We start from the raw sequence: 5,647 nt of genomic DNA, 5'->3' as shown, positions 1-5,647 counted from the left end.
ACACCTTGCTGCCCTCAAATGGACCGGGGGAATCCAAATATACTGAATGAGGAAAGAACAAAGAGCCAGGCTCTGAGGAAGAGGCAAGTCCTTGAAACGTGTCACCCTATTGGATGTCTACACTCCCCATTGCAGACTTACTCAGTGCGGTGTTGACCCAGCTGTTATTTTATGATGTGCCTTGACTTTATTCTCCTTTGTGAGTACAACACCTATTTTATTTCACACTTTTTTTATGGTAATGTGCTACACCTGTTTCCCTTTGTTCTTTCCTTTTCGCCATATTGTCTGACTAGTTGCTAATCAAATTACTAATCTGAGGCGTACAGCAATTCAGTCAAACTTTTTTTTTTTTTATCATGACAGAGCAGGTTGTACAAAAGCTGCTTTTTAATTTCCGATTTCCATAGTGTGTGTTTTTTTTTTTTTTTAATTTCCAGCACTGTCTTCTCACATGGCTTGGTCCATGATGGTAAAAACATGTGGTAGACTCTTTGACTCACCAGCACCTGTTGTCATTCTTACTGGGACCTGTAGTTCCTGACATTACTGCTGCCTTTTTTTTGTTTTGTCACATTGAATCATGGTTACCTCATAAATGAGATTGTTTCAACTGTCTCCTAATTTTATCAATGAAACTTGCTATCTGGTTCAGATTTTGTCATTCCTGTGCTATGGCTAATGTTGGGTCAAGGTACTTACATTTCTTTACAAAAGCTTTAATCATAGCAGTCTTCCTGATTTTCTACTTCAAATATCACTTTATATGCTTTGGAAATTTTAATTTTAGACTCAAATTGGTCTAATTCCGCAGTCCATACTGCAATAGAGTCATTAAAGTCTTCATTTATTATGACAATATAATACTTACCATATATGCCTTGTACAGAAGGATTGCAGAACACATTCCAATACACTTGACAATGAACAAAAAAAGGGAAAAGAAAACCAACAAAATTTAAAAACCATCAATTTGTTCTAATATAGTACACATGTTTAGGAGCTTTATTTAAATCTGTCTTTTTCTTGCTGGACATATGATTGACATGTGTTTCCCATCCTCATCTATCCTCCAGCAGGGAACAGGTCCTGAATGCTGCTGCAGAGAACTGGGCTCATGTGATGAGGTGAGCTTGGCTCTCTGAATCATTTCCCTGTCAGCTCACAGAAGATGTTGCATAACATTGGGTGTCAAATCCTGGAAAAGACCGAATCTGGAGCAAAGACAATATGGGGCAGCACTAGAGCTTGAGGAGGGTGAACATTGCTTGTTTTTGTAAACAGGCCCCCCTCCTACCACATGAAAGAATAAAACTGGAAATGAGTTTTAAGGCCATTTAAGGAGAACAATAAAATCAATGGTGAGAAGAAGTGCAATGTAATTTCTATGTAGTATAACCATGCCATTAGCTGCTCTGTGGCCCTGGAGCAGAGGGTCCCGTAATTTGACCATATAATATTTTCTTAGGCAGGGGAAGCATTGGGAGACTAAAGCCAAACAGAATGAATGTGTAATTAGTGTAGGTACCATGTAAGCATACATCGGTGTTATAGCTTTAGAATGGTATATGTTTGAATAGTGAAATTGCTTTTGAGAACTGTGGTGGAAAGAAGTGGACATGTGGTCCAATTAGATCTGTGCTTCTGTGGCTCATTATATACGGTTTTCCTATGCTATGAGTTAGTATTCCTGAAATCAGCAATTACAGTAGATAAGCAAACATGTGACCAGCTACAGAAAAAGCCAGCAGTCCTAAGATTTAGACTTACCTTCCCCTAGGACATGAGTCTTGTATGAGGCAGCAAATGATGAGGCTCCACAATGGACATCATGCACTCTGTTATATCACATGTATGACCGTTTTCCTGGTTAGATTCTCTGGAGGCATTTTTACTTTCCATGGCAGGTGGACATATTTTAAAATGTCCATAGCAGAACACCTCTCAGAAGCATTGAGGGACAACAAGTCCCAGAACATCTGCCTGGCTTCAATGGAGAATTGTTGCCACTTTCCTGGTGCCAAGGTCAGATCTTTATTTGTTTGCCACCAAGCAAACTCCCGATACATGGGGTCATGACTCCCTGCTTCTTCCCAAGGAAATGAGCCGGTCATAGCTGTGTACAACAGGACTCCAAACGCCCACACGTCAATGCTCGGGTGCAGCAGCAATTGATCCCCTTCTTTTAAGCTGCACAATTCCGGAGCAGTATATGGGATGGACCAGGACATACATGGTGCTCGAGTGCCCCGGAGCCTCGTCAGTCCAAAATCTGCTAATTTGACTTCCTTACATTCAATGTCCATGAGCAAAATGTTGTCCAGTTTAATGTCCCGATGGACCATTCCTCTGCTGTGCATAAAGTCTAAGGCACTCGCTATCTGTGGAACAAAACCCTTTATAACATCTTCATTTAAACCAACCTGTAGAAAAAAAAAAAAGAGAAAATTATTCACCAGACACAAATATAGCACAATGTTACCCAACATACTGAACCCACCTTACCTCTTGTACAGGGAAACAAACATACATTAGCTGAATACACAAGGAGTATGATTAAAGGAAACCTGTCAGCATACAAAATGTTGCCATTAATGGTGCAAGATCCATCTTAACCCATCTTACTCCATTTTAAACCTTGCTTCATAACTTGAATGATACACATACCTAAAACAACAAGCGTATGCCAACTATACATCCTACCAACTCACTGCCCAGGGAAAGGAATCTTTAAAACTCAGAAATGCTTTAAAGTAACTATTGATCTTTTTAAATCACGATTTCTAGTTTTAAAGTTTTGATACAAACTTACATTTGACTTTACTATTGACTGAAGATTTCCAGCTGGTGCCACCTTCTGGACGAAGACATAGTCGTTGCTGGTTTGGAAAGCGATTTCATGGGTTGCGATGATATTTGGATGGCCGCTGAGACTAAGACATTCCGTATTCCACTAGAAAGTTGTCCATTGGAGTTGTCTCTTTACTCATCAGTTTCATAGCCACCAACTCATCTGTTGAAAAGAGAGACAAAAAAAGACAATGAGTATCATAAACCCAACATTAGAGAAATGATGAAGCTTGCTAAAAACCTACTAAAGTTAGTCAAAAGTTTCTGTAAATCTAAAAGCTCTGACTTATTAAGATCCATAATCATCACTCAAAAACTGGAAGCAAGGGGGGCTTGGAAAACTTAGAAACTTAAAAAATGCTGTTCAAAGCTTTGGAAATGTTCTGCAGCCGAAGCATTCTGTTGATTCTTAGATCTTGGATGTCACACTCATATCTCAGTTTAGAAGTAAAGATCCTTTAGACATCTGAGCTGTAAATAGAACTAAATCTGCAGAGGGCACCCAGAGCATTAACTAGAATATGTAAATATCAGACTTGTATATTATGGCAGACTTGCTCATTATAGTCTCCCCTCCTCTGGTGATGCAATATCTACAGTATGATCCCCCTTGTTGCACCATGCAACCGAAGAACCTTTACCTGCTAGTTACTCTTTTCCTTAGTTTATTTCCACTCATTCAGAAGCACAACTGATTCTGTAAATCATTCTCTTTACATGAATTAGGCTACAAATTTACCTGAACCCCGATGTTTGGCCAAGAGAACCTTTCCATACGATCCTGTCCCGAGCTCTTTGATGGGGTGGAAGTGGTCTGTGACTTCCATCATCGTCAGGTTTTCTGAGGTTTCAGGAATGAGCTCAAGAAGTTTCCTTGCAGTGTTCTTGGTTACTTCTACAATGCTAGAAGCCATTCTGGAATCACATCAAAACATACAAATTAGTTTCATTTGGCACTAATCATTAGTAAGCGGCATTAATCATCTCTCTGGATATCACCCAGTTACTGTTATTAATTGTCACCTTCATTAGAGGTGGGGGGAGGGGTAGTATTGTAACTAAAGACAGTTATTTTACATTTTAAAGCTGATATATGCTTACAATTCTTATTAAATACATGTTGGGCTTATGTTGATGAGCTTTTATTCACAGCAAGTGGATATTGTTTTCCTATATAAGTCTATGGTAATGCAAAACCCACTTGAAGCCGATCAAATTCACCTGTCAATATACAGTATTATAAATTATTTTAGAAGGGTCTCAAATGGACATCAAACTGATTCTATGGACATGAACCCTTACTCTGATACATACAAGTTATATGTAAGAAGTCCAATTATTTTATAGATTCCAAAGAGAGAAAGGAGTGATGTAGAATGGCACTGGGCAAAGGACCGAGAGTGCCATCATTCCAAACCAACAAATGTCTACAACAAGGTAACAAGCGGGGACTTCCTAGGATGGCAGCCAGGGATATCAATTCAAAACATAGGGATACAAATTCCAAATGTATTAGTCACATCATACAAAAGTTTTTGTATTGAACATCATGTGTGAATCTTTTAAACTTTTGCATGATATGACTAACATTTATGAAAATATCTTTTATAGCTGGGTGTTGACTTTCTGTCCTTAGATGCCATCCTAGGAAGTCCCTGGTTTTACTTTGCTGTAATACAGTAAATGATTTACTAAAGATATGTGACTTCCTGAGACTTCAAGCACAAATCCAACCAAAGAATTTGGACAAAAACCGAAAAGGGTTAGAACATCTTTTTATTGCCATTTCTGAGTCCGATCTTCCCTCACTTCATGTGTGTGGTCAGCAAAACCTTCTTTAGGAGAACACAAGTGGGGGAAGAATGAAAACTTTTATTAGGTTTTGTAATTTTTTTTGTCCCATGATATTTTTATTAAAGATTAATAACAGGTACATAAACAGAAGGTTTGGCAGCTATTTCCAAAGGTGACCAATATCAATTCACAATAGGAAATATACCAGAGTCAGGTATAACTGGACAATGAGAAACTGCATTCTAGCATGATATAGTAACAGGGAAATACAAGGGGTCCCTCATCATGGACCTATACTGGTCTTGCTATGCATACACCATAGATGAGTGTTTCTCAACCTTTTCTTAGCCAACGTGCCCTTTAAAATTCCACACAAGCAAATAAATGGGATTGGTTGGAATTGGCCTCTAGCTACAGCCGTTGTATTGAGTTGCTGGTCAGAGTTGCCAACATTCTAGTCAATGTTATGTAAGCTTGTCATTGTAACAATATAGTGGAAGAGAACATAGAACCCCACATGTACTAAATATGACAAATGGGAATAGTGGAATTTGGAACCTGATTACTATGAAAACATTTTTTTGCAGGATTGTGCTTTCAAACCAAACTGAAAATTGCCTAACAGACAATCTAGGATGACCTAAGAAGACCGGTATAATTTTACTTCTAGGATACATGAAGAAAGAAAATCTCAATGTATGTATGAGGTTGGTTATATTCTAAAAAAATGTAATCAATACACAGACCTCTAAACAAAAGAGAATATTGTATTCATACTTGTAGGGCAATAACAGGCAATTTAGATAAAAGGTAAAAAATCTAATTGAGGGAACATAAAAACGTTTGTCTATTTAACTTACTGATAAAACAGGTTCTTATTGGAAAATTTGGAAAAGCAAAGAAAATTAGGGGGGAAACAAAGTTTCATGTACAAAAAGATAGACAGGAATGGTGAGAAACTTTTGATGGTAAATTGTTGTTTAACACACAACTACTAATCTAC

The 5,647-nt window shown here is 38.0% G+C and overlaps 1 pseudogene; it reads right to left on the bottom strand.

Annotated features, from left to right (window-relative positions):
• Window positions 1-1,841: 1,841 nt before the first annotated feature.
• On the bottom strand, window positions 1,842-3,764 carry LOC149454786 (serine/threonine-protein kinase SBK1-like; annotated as a pseudogene).
• Window positions 3,765-5,647: the final 1,883 nt, after the last annotated feature.

This window comes from Staurois parvus, unplaced genomic scaffold (genome assembly GCF_062004578.1).
Source record: "Staurois parvus isolate SC_StPar_1 unplaced genomic scaffold, SC_StPar_1.0 ptg000417l, whole genome shotgun sequence".
Taxonomy (NCBI): domain Eukaryota; kingdom Metazoa; phylum Chordata; class Amphibia; order Anura; family Ranidae; genus Staurois; species Staurois parvus.
The sequence above is the reverse complement of the archived record's forward strand: the minus strand, read 5'-3'. Positions and strand labels throughout refer to the sequence as shown.